Here is a 15,369-nt window from a genome sequence, read left to right on the forward strand (position 1 = left end):
AAGTAAAGCACTCCTCAGCAAATGTAAAAGAACAGAAATTATAGCAAACTGTCTCTCAGACCACAGTGCAATCAAACTAGAACTCAGAACTAAGAAACTCAAACAAAATCGCTCAACTACATGGAAACTGAACAACCTGCTCCTGAATGACTACTGGGTACATAACAAAATGAAGACAGAAATAAAGATGTTCTCTGAAACCAATGAGAATAAAGATACAACATACCAGAATCTCTGGGACACATTTAAAGCAGTGTGTAAAGGGAAATTTACAGCACTAAATGCCCACAAGACAAAGCACGAAAGATCTAAAATTGACACCCTAACATCACAATTAAAAGAACTACAGAAGCAAGAGGAAACACATTCAAAAGCTAGCAGAAGGCAAGAAATAACTAAGATCAGAGCAGAATTGAAGAAGATAGAGACATAAGAAACCCTCCAAAAAATCAATGAATCCAGGAACTGGTGTTTTGAAAAGCTCAACAAAATTGATAGACTGCTAGCAAGACTAATAAAGAAGAAAAGAGAGAAGAATCAAATAGACACAATAAAAAATGATAAAGGGGATATCACCACCGACCCCACAGAAATACAAATTACCATCAGAGAATACTATAAACACCTCTATGCAAATAAACTAGAAAACCTAGAAGAAATGGATAATTTCCTGGACACTTACACTCTCCCAAGACTAAACCAGGAAGAATTTGAATCCCTGAATAGACCAATAGCAGGCTCTGAAATTGAGGCAATAATTAATAGCCTACCAACCAAAAAAGTCCAGGACCAGACGGATTCACAGTTGAATTCTACCAGAGGTACAAGGAGGAGTTGGCACCATTCCTTCTGAAACTATTCCAATCAATAGAAAAAGAGGGAATCCTCCCTAACTCATTTTATGAGGCCAACATCATCCTGATACTAAAGCCTGACAGATACAACAAAAAAAGAGAATTTTAGACCAGTATCCCTGATGAACATCGATGCAAAAATCCTCAATAAAATACTGGCAAACCGAATCCAGCAGCACATCAAAAACCTTATCCACCATGATCATGTGGGCTTCATCCCTGGGATGCAAGACTGGTACAATATACGCAAATCAATAAATGTAATCCAGCATATAAACAGAACCAAAGACAAAAACCACATGATTATCTCAATAGATGCAGAAAAGGCCTTTGACAAAATTCAACAGCCCTTCATGCAAAAAACTCTCAATAAATTCGGTATTGATGGAACGTATCTCAAAATAATAAGAGCTATTTATGACAAACCCACAGCCAATATCATACTGAATGGGCAAAAACTGGAAGCATTCCCTTTGAAAACTGGCACAAGACAGGGATGCCCTCTCTCACCACTCCTGTTCAACACAGTGTTGGAAGTTCTGGCTAGGGCAATCAGGCAGGAGAAAGAAATCAAGGGTATTCAGTTAGGAAAAGAAGAAGTCAAATTGTCCCTGTTTGCAGATGACTGACATAATGGTACACTTAGAAAACCCCATTGTCTCAGCCCAAAATCCCCTTAAGCTAATAAGCAACTTCAGCAAAGTCTCAGGATACAAAATCAATGTGCAAACATCACAAGCATTCTTATACACCAGTAACAGACAAACAGAGAGCCAAATCAGGAATGAACGCTCATTCACAATAGCTTTAAAGAGAATAAAATACCTAGGAATCCAACTTATAAGGGATGTAAAGGACCTCTTTAAGGAGAACTACAAACCACTGCTCAGTGAAATAAAAGAGGACACAAACAAATGGAAGAACATACCATGCTCATGGATAGGAAGAATCAATATTGTGAAAATGGCCATACTGCCCAAGATAATTTATAGATTCAATGCCATCCCCATTAAGCTACCAATGACTGTCTTCACAGAATTGGAAAAAACTGCTTTAAAGTTCATATGAAACCAAAAAAGAGCTTTCATTGCCAAGACAATCCTAAGCCAAAAGAACAAAGCTGGAGGCATCACGCTACCTGACTTCAAACTATACTACAAGGCTACAGTAACCAAAACAGCATGGTACTGGCACCAAAACAGAGATATAGACCAATGGAACAGAACAGAGGCCTCAGAAATAATACCACACATCTGCAGCCATCTGATCTTTGACAAAACTGAGAAAACAAGAAATGGGGAAAGGATTCCCTATTTAATAAATGGTGCTGGGAAAATTGGTTAGCCGTAAGTAGAAAGCTGAAACTGGATCCTTTCCTTACTCCTTATACGAAAATTAATTCAAGATGGATTAGAGACTTAAATGTTAGACCTAATACCATAAAAACCCTAGAAGAAAACCTAGGTAATACCATTCAGGACATAGGCATGGGCAAGGACTTCATGTCTAAAACACCAAAAGCAATGGCAGCAAAAGCCAAAATTGACAAACGGGATCTAATTAAACTAAAGAGCTTCTGCACAGCAAAAGAAACTACCATCAGAGTGAACAGGCAACCTATAGAATGGGAGAAAATTTTTGCAATCTACTCATCTGACAAAGGGCTAATATCCAGAACCTATAAAGAACTCAATCAAATTTACAAGAAAAAAACAAACAACCCCATCAAAAAGTAGGCAAAGGATATGAACAGACACTTCTCAAAAGAAGACATTCACACAGCCAACAGACACATGAAAAAATGCTCATCACTGGCCATCAGAGAAATACAAATCAAAACCACAATGAGATACCATCTCACACCAGTTAGAATGGCAATCATTAAAAAAATCAGGAAACAACAGGTGCTGGAGAGGATGTGGAGAAACAGGAACACTTTTACACTGTTGGTGGAACTGTAAACTAGTTCAATCATTGTGGAAGACAGTGTGGCGATTCCTCAAGGATCTAGAACTAGAAATACTATTCAACCTAGCCATCCCATTACTGGGGATATACCCAAAGGATTATAAGTCATGCTGCTATAAAGGCACATACACACATATGTTTATTGCAGCACTATTCACAATAGCAAAGACTTGGAATCAACCCAAATGTCCATCAGTGACAGACTGGATGAAGAAAATGTGGCACATATACACCATGGAATACTATACAGCCATGAAAAAGGATGAGTTCTTGTCCTTTGTAGGGACATGTATGAAGTTGGAAACAATCATTCTCAGCAAACTATCGCAAGAACAGAAAACCAAATACTGTATGTTCTTACTCATAGGTGGGAATTGAACAATGAGATCACTTGGACACAGAAAGGGGATCATCATACACCGGGTCCTGTTGGGGGGGTGGGGAGTGATAGCATTAGGAGATATACCTAATGTAAATGACGAGTTGATGGGTGCAGCACACTAGCATGGCACATGTATACATACGTGACAAACCTGCACGTTGTGCACATGTACCCTAGAACTTAAAGTATAAAAAAAAAAAAAAATGATCCTTTCACTTCCTTCCATTTCCCAAATACCATGGGCTACACCAGTACTTTTACATTGTTGATATTTGTATTATTTGCTCTGTTAGAATAATTGTCTTGTGCAGTTTGTCTTAAATTTTGTCTTTTATTTTGAAAATTAAAGATTTTTTCAGCATTACAATTTTGTAAATCTTATTCACTGCAGAATCAAGTGGTATGAATGGACGTGTGAGAAGAGAAATGTAAACTGTGTTATTTAATCTTAATGCTTCTATTGAAGGAGAATGTTCTAGGTGTCAATGTCAAGTGGATGTTCTTTTCTTATTATGTCCATTGATTACTCATAATAATGACACATTTTCGTTCATTTCATCTTCGAGCCATGGCTCATATAATTTTTTTGCCTTTACTAAAGATTTTAATTGTATTTCTTCTGTCTTGATGACGAGAAGCATCATCAGCATATCATAAAGATGATTACGGTTTTAATAATGCTATTTCATGGCCGGGCGCGGTGGCTCACGCCTGTAATCCCAGCACTTTGGGAGGCCGAGACGGGCGGATCACGAGGTCAGGAGATCGAGACCATCCTGGCTAACCCGGTGAAACCCCGTCTCTACTAAAAAATAAAAAAAATTAGCCGGGCGAGGTGGCGGGCGCCTGTAGTCCCAGCTTCTCGGGAGGCTGAGCCAGGAGAATGGCGTAAACCCGGGAGGCGGAGCTTGCAGTGAGCTGAGATCCGGCCACTGCACTCCAGCCTGGGCGACAGAGCGAGACTCCGTCTCAAAAAAAAAAAAAAAAAAAAAAAAAAAAATAATGCTATTTCATAAAGTAAATGTACTTTTTTTTAAGGCCATTCTCTGAAATCTTCCAGCTTCTTGTCCTATTATTATCAATTATCTTAATGGCCTAAATATTTGTGGTCCTTAAATACCTTTTTATTGTACACCTACAACAGATTTTTACTGGAACCCCATTACTGAGATCTCCTTACTGGGATCTCATGTTCTCTCTTCAGTTCTCTTCTTATTTTGCTAGAACAATTCCTTAAGCAATTTTTTCCCCCTGAAATGGGTAAAAAGTCAAAAAAAGGTGAGAACGTCTTTAATTTATCCTCATCCCTAAATGTTTTGTCTATAGAATTCTAGGTTCCGAATAATTTTTTCTCAGAACTATAAAGATATTGCTGCTTGAATAATCTAATAATAGTCATCTAATAATCGATGTTGCCAATAAATGACAAAATTCAATCTACTTTAATCTTCCTATCACTCTACTGCTCTTATAAGGGTAACTGACAACTTTTGTTTGGCTGACTCTTTTTTCTCTCCACATTTAACTGAACCTTCATAACTGACCATATCTGATACCCTCCTCTCTGGGCTCTATAGCACACATTATCCTGGTTTTCTTAAATAATTGGCTATTCTTCCTCATTCTCAGTTTTTCTTTCTCTATGTGAGCTCTAAATGATGGAGTTTATACCCACTTTTCTACTCTGTGTCTTCTCCCTATATGCTCTCATCCATTCTCATTGTTTAAAAACTATATGCTGACAATTCCTAAATTTATATCAGTTGGCTAGATTTTTTTTCTGAGTTTCAGACTCACATCTTTAAATATCTTCTTGACCTCTGTCTCGTCCGTCTCCTAGGCATTTCAAAATTAAAATGGCCAAAATGAATCTCTTTCTCTAAATCTGGATCTCCTTCACCCTTTACCACTCAAAAAATGGTCCTATGGTTAACTGTTCCCCTTGACTCTTCCTTTTCACTCCCTCCTCCTAACAACTCCCTCCTCATCTAAGCCATCAGTAATTCCTGTTATTTCCACTTTCAAAATATATCTCTAAACTCTTAAAAATGTAAATCAGGTCATGTCAGTTCTCTAATTAAAAGGATTAGATTGCTTTATACTGCATTTAGGGTAAATTTAAAACATATACAGCCAGCCCTCCAAACTCATTTCTTGCCTCTCCAAACTAATTTCTTGCCTCTTGCCATTCTGCACTTATTCATTTCCTCACTCCAGTCTCCTTTTTCCTAGAATACACAATGATCTGTTTCAGAGCCTCGGTTCTTGACTTTCTATATGGCATACTTGCTCCACAGGTCATTATATGGCTGATCTTTTTCCACTTGAGACATAAAGAATATCTTTGTCGACATACACACTGCCACCACATCTTTTAATGAGTGACACTATCCTTTTATATTGATGCTAAATGTATTTAACATAATTTAAATCCCCATATTAGTGATATTTGAATTATATCCTCGTTTTTAAACATTTAAATATTTTTTAAATGTTTAAAATGTTTTTAAACTATTAAAACACTGCATGGAATATTTGTGTATATACAGCGAATATCCAAAGCAATATATTTAAATCATGTGTAAAAATAGATTTTAACATCAATCTTTTTCCATTTAAAGAATCTTCAGAACTGTAGAGGAAAAGCAGATCTCTGAGTTTGGGGGCATTGCTTTGACAAAGAAAGTGATAAAAGGAGATCTCTTCCTCAGAAGGATTTGGAGAATGCAGTTTAGAGGTGACAAATGTGTGGGCTGAAAAACATAGTCCCATTGTGGAAAGATGTAGAGCAGTTCTGGGACTAAGCAAAGAGCCACTCATTTAAGTGTGGTTTGAGTTTTCTTTGATACTACAATTACGATATCAATTAACTTTTACTATGTATCAATACACTGCACTGGATATAGCTTATCTGGGTGATCCTTCTACTACTCTTACCTAGTTCACTCATGTGGCCAGTTTGACTCATTAGGCAGTTTAACGAGAGCTGGATAGCCTAAGATGGGCTACAACGCGTCTGGCAGTCTATTTGTCTGTACTGTTTGGTCTAGGGGGGCCTGAACTGGAAAAACTCATCTCTACTTCATGTAGCTTGTCATTTTCCAGCAGGTAATAATGGCCTTCCTCATGCAGCAGTCTCAGGTCAGTATTCCAAGGCATGAGGTTGAAAACTGAGAAGCTTCTTACGGTCAAGGCTTAGAAGTCACATAACATTACTTCTGCTGTATTCTATTGGTCAAAGAAAATCACCAGGCCAACATAGACTCCAGGTGTCGGAGGGGAAAACATTCCACCTCCTAATGGGAGGAGTGACAAAGTCACATTCCAAAAGAGCAAGGGGCACAGGGATGGGAAGACTTGTGGCCATCTCTGCAAACAATCTATTACTGCAGGACTTGCTTAGAAGTGATCACTTTTGTGTTACAGAAGTACATTTATAAGTTGATTATTTGCCATTCAAAACATGTTTCCAATAGAAATAATGGGAAAACTCTAATATACACCTATACAGTACTCTACAGTTTTTAAATCCATTCATAAATATCTCATTTGATAATTCATTGAACAAATTTCTTTTGAGTGCCTATTATGTGTCAAGCACTATGATACGCTCTGGGGATACAAGAGAGACATGGTCCTTGCTCTTAAAGAGCTTATAGTCTATGGAGGGGAAATAAATATTTAATAAGTAATAATAGTAAATCAAGTAATAACAATAACTTGAGATTAATGTTATGACAGGGCAATACAGGGAATAATCATTAGTTGAACTTATATTCTGTGCTAACAGAGCGAGAAGATCTTTATAATAACTCAGGCTAGGCACAGTGGCTCACACCTGTGATCCCAGCACTTTGGGACGCTGAGGTGGGAGGATCACTTGAGGTCAGGAGTTCAAGACCAGCCTGGCCAACATAGTGAAACCCCGTCTCTACTAAAAATATAAAAACTAGCCGGGCATGGTGGCAGGCGCCTGTAATCCCAGCTACTCGAGAGGCTGAGGCAGGAGAATCGCTTAAACCTGGGAGATGGAGGTTGCAGTGAGCTGAGGCTATGCCACTGCATGCCAGCCTGGGTGACAGAGCGAGACTCCATCTCAAAAAAAAAAAAAAAAAACCTCTGCATTATATTATATAATAACTCTGTCTCTGTCTCTGTCTGGTGAGACAAGCTATTAGTTGTCATTCTCATCTTTAAGTGAGGAAATTAAGGTTCATAAGGTTATCCAAGTAATTTATCCAAGGTTACTCAGGTTCTAAGTAACAAAATTTGAAATTAAAAAACAAGACCTATTTTCCAAACTCTGCTTTTTCCAATGTACTCCTCTGCTTCCCTAGACACCAATATGCGAAAACAGAAAAAACACCAATAAATTAAAACCAACCAACCAACCCTTACGTGATGGCCTCAAATTCTTTTTAGAATAAGAAAGAATGTAAATTATAAACAAATATGTGAACATGTATAAGTGTATGCCAACATATATATATACACACACCCCCCACACAAATTTCAAATAATTATCAATGTGGTTTTAGCACTGTTTTATTCCTTCTCACTAGGAAACTGGTAAAACCTTCAGCCTAACATGGCTTAAGCAAAGGTCTATCTGTATGCTTTTTTCTTTCATTATCCTATTACTCCATTTGTGACTTTATCTGGTCTCCATCCCATGCTGGTCTGTGTTAGAAAGGCTTACATATCAAACAGCTGAAAGTCTCTCAGTTTGTCTGTGATGCTCCAAATTCAGACAATAGTCTTCAATAAATTTATTTCTATTACTCAAATAGTCTGTTTTTAATTTGTTGCTATACAGATCCATGCAAAGCTAGAACTTCAGTAAGTTGCTGACCTCTTAACATTTTCTTTGCAAACTCTTGTTGTAAGTCACTGATAATTGAGAATGGCCTCTGTCTTTCTTCCAGTACCGCTCTCTGCTCCAAATTCTCTCTTTTTTTTTAAATATGCTGCTCAGCAGTTGTGAGAGAGATAATATAGACCAGAATTTTCTAATTATATGTTTTGAATGACTTAAAGCTATGAAGCATGATATTGATCCTTTCAGGCCTGAGGCACACAAGTTGGGAGCCCCTGGCCTGGTTGCATTCCAGCTGCTAGCAGCATTTACCAGAGCTTCCTGGAAGGTGGGCAAGAGGAACAGCATCTCCACAGGGAGAGTGGATGATGAAAAACATCTAATAATTCCAAAGGCCTCTTATCTAAGCTGAACAGTGGTACGTTCAGCAGCTGGTTCCTGAAGTAGATGTCCAGATAATGGAATACCTACCTCCTTGGCTGTGCGCAGCACATTGCAGCCAACATGGAGCTCCTGGATGGTGCAGCTCTGCTGGCTCTGAAACTCTGATTTCATAGACATCGAATATTTTTTGTTAGCAGCGGAAGTGCCCTTTTTGAGGCATCCAAAGTAGTTTTGGTCTGACTGATCCAACAATGCATGCATGTTTTACAAATTAAAGCTTCACCATTATTTTAAAGTACTTTATAGAAAAAAGTACCGCTATTCATTATTGGCATTTTGGTACTATCTGGATTTTTTTTTTTAAGCTGTGTATTCTTACTGAAACTAAAAAAAAAAAAAAAAAAATTGAAGTGCAATTTAAAATGGCACCAGAAGTCAGGTGTGGTGGCTCACACTTGTAATCCCAGCACTTTGGGAGGCCGAGGAGGGCAGATCACTTGAGGTCAGGAGTTTGAGACAAGCCTGGCCAACATAGTGAAACCCTGTCTCTACCAAAAAAATACAGAAATTAGCCAGGTGAGGTGGCAGGCCCCTGTAATCCCAACTACTTGGGAGACTGAGGCAGGAGAATTGCTTGAACCTAGGAGGCGGAGGTTGCAGTGAGCCAAGATTGCACCACCTCACTCCAGCCTGGGCGACAGAGTGAGACTCCATCTTGGAAAAAAAAAAAAAGAAGAAGAAGAAGAAGACAGTATTACTAGGGAATGTCAGTCATTAAGAGATTACTTGTCCCTGATAAAGGCCTGACCATTTGCACTCCTCCTGTTTTGATGGAGGGGGGCAGCAAGTCAACCTCCAGAAACCAAAGGGAGAAAATTTTCCTCCCTGTGGGTTTTTGGAGTCAGATAGCCTCAGTTCAGATCCTGGTTCTGTCACACAGTAGCTGTGTGATCTAAAAAAAAAAAAAAAAAAATTAAATTAAATTAAATTAAAAAAACAAAAAAATGGCACCAGAAGTTAACATTACATATTTTTCCTGTAGTTTTTTCTCTAAATATGACATTCCTCCTCTTTTTCATTCTAGAGAGAAAAAAGTTACCTTTTATTCTCTAATCATATTATCCATTTAATGACATAGAATTATTCAATTATTTAATCTTCACCCAAAGAGCAAAGAGCGGTCCTGAGAATCTTCTCTGTATTTTATTTTTATTTTTTGAGACAAAGTCTTGTTCTGTAGCCCAGGCTGGAGTGCAGTGGCACGACCTCGGCTCACTGCAATCTCTGCTTGCCAGGTTCAAGTGATTTTTGTGCCTTAGCCTCCCAAGTAGCTAGGATTACAGGCGCCTGCCACCAAGCCCGGCTAATTTTTGTGTTTTAGTAGAGACTGGGTTTCAGCATGTTGGCTAGGCTGCTCTCAAACTCCTGACCTTAGATGATCCACCAGCCTTGGCCTCCCAAAGTGCTGGGATTACAGGTGTGAGCCATTGCACCCGGCTGAGAATATTCTTTTTAATATTTAGTTAGGTTGGTGGGTGTGAAATGCTTAAAATAAATTCCCTGAGACTAAGTTAGGAAACAGAAGTTCTTTATCCTTCCCTTCCCAGTAGTGGCACTGGCAGGAAATTTAATAAACTAGACCAGAGGCAGAGATGTTCAGAAAACCATCAAAAGCCGTTTGATGGAATGCACAACAGGGAATCTTTAATATAGTTGAAAGAGGGAGAAAAAATAGAATTAAACTGAATGCTTTTCTCTTTCACAGCTCTTCTCTATGAGGATTTCAAAGTCAGTAAGTAACCTGATCATCTATACATATATCACTAGAGTAAACCAAAATAGTATTTATTCTATCTATGAGTTTGGTAAAAGATGGTTTATTTCTTATTAGTTTTTTTATCTTTTCAAATTATAATCACATTACAATCTATGCTTGTTAAAAACCCTGAGACAATATAGGATATTCATCTATGTTTATTCCTGGGCCTATTCACTAAAGGGAATGGCTCTACTGCCTCTATAATCAAAGGGGCGGGCACGATTTGGAGATACAGTTTTGCACATGACAGAAACACAACAACCTCATGGGTGTCACCATTTCTCACCAACACTCTCCTCTAGGGAACATGCAGAACAGACTAAACAGAAAACAAAATAGTAAGGACCTGCTTCCTTCAACTTTCAAAGGAGAATCTAGAGGGGAATTATCGATAAACATAAACAACATAATGCATGTTTTGATTAAACATGCTTGGGAGCCTAATGACTTTTAAACCACTTAGAAGATTGGTTTATGAACCATTAATTCACAATCCATAATGTGAACTAACTTCATTTTTTTAAAAGCATCTCAGTTATTTGAAATAACTGCTACTGTTCTGATGTAAAAGTTACATAACTCTCAAATATAACTTAAAAATCATACTGTGAACGGAAGGATATTTCATAATTTAAATTCACAACTTGTTTCAGCAAACTTCCTGATTCATTAACAACAGGGTGTTGGCAACAGGAAAGAACGAAGTCTTTCTCTTCCTCAAGTATTTGGAAACCCATTCATTTTTAGACAACTCATTCGTTAGTAGTCCACCTCATAGATATAATTTGATATCTTTTTCCAGTTAAGCCTGTTTGGTTACCTTTTTACTCAAGTGAAATGCCCTATTGTTAGATGTAGTCAGTAACTGGCAACTGCTGACTGAGTAACAGTAGCCCCTTTTTTCTCTCTCATGTGGGTGGCCTAGGATTTAGATGGGTACAGACGGGAGCCAATATTGAGTATGGGCAACAGTCCAGTGGATAACTGTTGCCTGGTCTCTTGGCTAAACACGTTGGGCATGACACAGAAATTTTTATGTCTGTTACATGTTCACTCAAACTACACTGCTTTATTTTCTTGAATGTAGAGGATAGGGTAGGACAGGCAAGAAAAAAATAAAAGACCACACATTGATAATCTGTATACTTATTTCATACTTTAACAATTCCTAAACCACTCCTTATTAGGAGTGCTCATCAGTAGTTAGCACAGCTTATTGTAAAGTCATCAGGACATCTGCTGTTATTATTCTTATACTTTGGCCCAGGTTCACCGCCCAGGTGGAAATAACTGAAACTTAAAAAACCTTATCTCTAAACATAAACTTTTTATGTTTTATATGGCTCTCAAAGAGTAGAGAGTAGGCGCAAGCCTGTGGCTTAAGACTGTAATCCCACACTTTGGGAGGCCGAGGCGGGAGGATCACCTGAGGTTAGGAGTTCGAGACCAGCCTAGCCAACACGCCGAAACCCTGTCTCTACTAAAAATACAAAAATTAGCCAGGTGGGCACCTGTAATCTTGGCTACTTGGGAGGCTGAGGCAGGAGAATCCAGCTACTCAGAAGGCAGAGGCTGCATTGAGCTGAGATCGCGCCACTGCACTCCAGCCTAGGTGACAGAGTGAAACTCTATCTCAAAGAAAAAAAAAAAAAAAAGAGTGGAGAGTAGAATACAACATTGTGAGTTAAAATGATTTAGTGGCACGAAACTGGTCATTCAATATACACTTATGGAATCTTCGCTATGTACCAGACACCGTGCCAAGCACTAAACCTAAAAAGACACCAAAAAAGATGCTTAGAAATAGGACCGCAGACATGGTTTCCTTGTTGTTGATAGAAAGTTCCTGTCTAAAGCAAAGGAAAAAGATATGGTGAAGTTGTTATACATCTCAGGATATGGGACTGGGTAAACCAAACTGAGTTTCCTCAAGTTTCTATGGGAAAGTAGAAAGAAGGAAGAAATTATAGGCAGAATTTGTATCATCCTTGGATGGTTGCATATGGAACCCGAAAAAAACTGGCTTCCAGGCTTTCTTTTTAATTCACAATCCATTTCACTCCAGCTCCTTAACCCTGCACACACTCTTATCGCCCCCATCTTCATTCTTTGGATCCCCCCACCCCAAGTTTCTGCAAAGGTAAAATCTGTAAATCTATCGATGTTACAGATTTCTAATGATACAGATTATCAACATCATGCACCTCCAAGGGATATTCCAGAGTAGTATCTTATGAAAAAAAGGATTAAAGATACACACACTTGCCCAGAGAAAGCAATTTTTCAATGACTGAAATACATAAAGGGAAATAGGTAACTGCTTTCTAAGCATGCCTTTGCTCCATGGCCATCAAGAACTCCACCTCTTTCTTTCCTATCTCCACATGATTTGTCAAGTGAGGTTGTTCTTAGTGGCTCTGAGAGAGTGGGAAGCTCGTTTACAAAGTGTTTGTGGGTTCGAAATTTAAATTTCTACCGATGTATAAAGAAATTTCATTTTATAAGGTACTGTTTAGAAATATTTGGAAATTCGGCTTCCAGAGTGCTACTTCTCTAAGAACTAGTGACTGAGTAGTTATAGGTGTAACCACTGAAGATGGGTAGTTACTTACTTTTTGGAGCGTTCTTGAGGCAGCAAGTGTACAATCACCTTTGGTACTATATCTCAAAATTTAATCACTCATAAATCAAGATGCCATTCTTAGGTATTAACAAATGCTCTTGCTGCAATTAAAACCTTTTCTTCTTTAATCTTCTGTGAAGGCAGAAAATACAGTAACTGATCATTCTTTCTTATAATAAACCTTGCATAATTAAAAACTCGCCAGACGCGGTGGCTAATGCCTGTAATCCCAGCACTTTGGGAGGCCGAGGCAGGCGGATCACAAGGTGGGGGGGAGGGGGCGGGGTTTGAGACCAGCCTGGCCAACATGGCAAAACCCTGTCTCAACTAAAAATACAAAAATTAGCCAGGTGGTAGTCAGGTGTGGTGGCACGAGCCTGCAGTCCCAGCTACTCCGGAGGCTGAGGCAGGAGAATCACTTGAACCCGGGAGGCAGAGGCTGCAGTGAGCCTAGACTGTGCCATTGCACTGCAGCCTGGGCAACAGAGCAAGACTCTATCTCAAAACGAAAACAAAAACAAAACCAAAACAAACAACAACAAATAAATGTCTTCATTGTCCTTTATCTTTTGCAGGCTAGGTAACCCTATGTGGCCCACATCTTTTGGTAGTATTTTATTTTGGTACTAATGCTTATTGGTAAAGACTGCTTTTTCAGTGCTAGAACAATTTTTGTACTGTACACAAAGAATGCAGAGATTTTGTTAAGATCTTCAGTCTCCAAATGCTGTTATTAAACTGTAGACATCTGGATTTTAGACACTTCTTTGGTTTTGTTTGGGGAAAATTCGTTTTATGGCCGAGAGGTTTTGGAGTGTAATGTTTTTGGATTTCATGTTAAGAAACACAGTACCAACGGTTGTCATTTTCTAGTATAACAAAATTTCACTAGCCTTTTCCGTGTTGTTCTAGTAACATTTCCATATGAAGACGTGGAACCAAAAAATCAAAGTTCTTTTGTTTAGACAATGAGTCATTAAAAAATTCTCACTTTACCTTGGTTGATTAGTGTTGCCCAAAGCCTCAAACTCTTCTGTAATTACTGTACTTGTTTATTGGAGGCACTTAAGAGAAGGCCTGGCAATTCATCAGTCCTGGTGCCGGCTATTTGAGTCTTAAAGAGGAAATGTAAAGTCTGAAATGCACTCGTTGCCAGGCGCACTGAGTCTTAGGTGCAGGTGGGGTTGGCGATACCAGGTGTGATTTGACAAGCCGTGGGCTGGCCCTGTAACAGTCCCCAGGCTGGTGTCAAGTTCCGTGTAACATCCTCTTTCCTTGAGGACTTCAAGAATCTACCAAAAGAAAAGCATCTCTTGAGGAGTAACTTAAGCCAGTTCCATGTTGAACAGAAAAGTAAATGCCTATTACAGCAGAAATCTCTACAGGATTAGGAACCGGGGCAATGGGGATGGTGGTGGTTCCGGTGAGGGAGCCTTCACTTGTCACTTTCTTCAATGCCTAAACCCTCCTTTTGTTAGCTGGCCCCACACAGGCCACTGCCTACTCCCTAACGCATCCTCACCCTCCTCCAACCAGATGTGATGAGGGGAGCAAGCGTCCCCTGAGAAGTGTCTGGGCTCCCTTGGGACAGCTGCGGTGGGGAGGTACGGCTCTATCCGCAGAGCTTTCTTCAGTTCCTAGTCAGCGGGAACATTTTTACCGATTGGAGAAAATAACCAGTCGTGCTCAGGTGCTCTCCCTTACTGAGATATACTGGCGAGGCTTCCCTGGCCGCAACGCCGCCGTAGGTGCCGCTCCCACGCGCCGGATCCCAGGGTACTGCTCATTGCCCAACTCCGACCGGCTCCCAGGTGCCGCAACGCCCCGCCCCTTGCCACCTCCACACATCTCATTGGCCAGAGCCTGCTTCCGCCTCGGCTCCTGACTGGTGGCTGCGCCTGTCGGTCTGTGCGGCAGGGACATTTCCGCATTGAATGGGCTGCTCCTAATGGAGGGGGAGGGGAGGTGTTTAGGCGAAAGTGGGGGCTTTGGGTGTCGGGAGCCGGCTGACGGGTGGACAAGGGGGTTTAGCAGCTGGGCTGCGACGGTTAGCGAGGGGCTCAAGGTGTGCATGTGTGAGGGAAGAGGGAGAGAGAGAAGGGCGCCTCAGAGGTGACTTTCTCTCAGCCTGCGAGCCTTCTTCCCGGGGCGCCATAAACGCCCCCAGCTGCTAAAGGAAGAGGAAGGTGGGTCTCGCTGGCGGCTTGAGGAGGGGCGGGCTTGGGCTTCCGGCGACCCCCTGGCTGGGTGTGTTTCTTCCCTCTCGCTGGCCCGCTGTGTGGTCTCAGAGGCGGAATTTGGGATTCTGAGGAGCGCAGGGCAGGCGGGGCGAGAATATGTGGGAAGGGTCAGGGCCCTTCCTTGGGACTCCCGCGCCGGTGCACGGGTCTACCCCTAGCCAGTTACCCCTTAGTGTCCGCTGCGAGGGAGGGGCAACGTAGCCTTCGGCCCCACCCGAGAAAAAGCTGCGGCCAGTTTCACTGCTCCAGGTGGGAAGGCGGGGAGCTGAGGCCCCGACGGGTG

The 15,369-nt window shown here is 40.4% G+C and overlaps 1 protein-coding gene and 1 long non-coding RNA gene across 4 annotated transcripts in view; one reads left to right on the forward strand and one right to left on the reverse strand.

The window, feature by feature from the left end:
* The window catches only part of LOC111550546, a 201,806-nt gene extending 187,026 nt beyond the window's left edge, over positions 1–14,780 (reverse strand). For all 3 annotated transcript variants that reach the window (XR_002734089.2, XR_002734087.2, XR_002734088.2), the window contains exons 1-2: positions 13,843–14,780; positions 12,836–12,978 (exon numbers count right to left, since the gene is read on the reverse strand). This is a non-coding gene — a long non-coding RNA (uncharacterized LOC111550546). The remainder of the gene's footprint in view (positions 1–12,835; positions 12,979–13,842) is intronic.
* Positions 14,745–15,369, forward strand: part of UGP2 (UDP-glucose pyrophosphorylase 2) — a 54,410-nt gene continuing 53,785 nt past the window's right edge. The window contains exon 1 of the mRNA XM_023224027.1: positions 14,745–15,032. The gene's annotated coding sequence lies outside the window, so the exon portion shown is untranslated. The remainder of the gene's footprint in view (positions 15,033–15,369) is intronic.

This window comes from Piliocolobus tephrosceles, chromosome 15 (genome assembly GCF_002776525.5).
Source record: "Piliocolobus tephrosceles isolate RC106 chromosome 15, ASM277652v3, whole genome shotgun sequence".
In the NCBI taxonomy this organism is placed as follows: Eukaryota; Metazoa; Chordata; class Mammalia; order Primates; family Cercopithecidae; genus Piliocolobus; species Piliocolobus tephrosceles.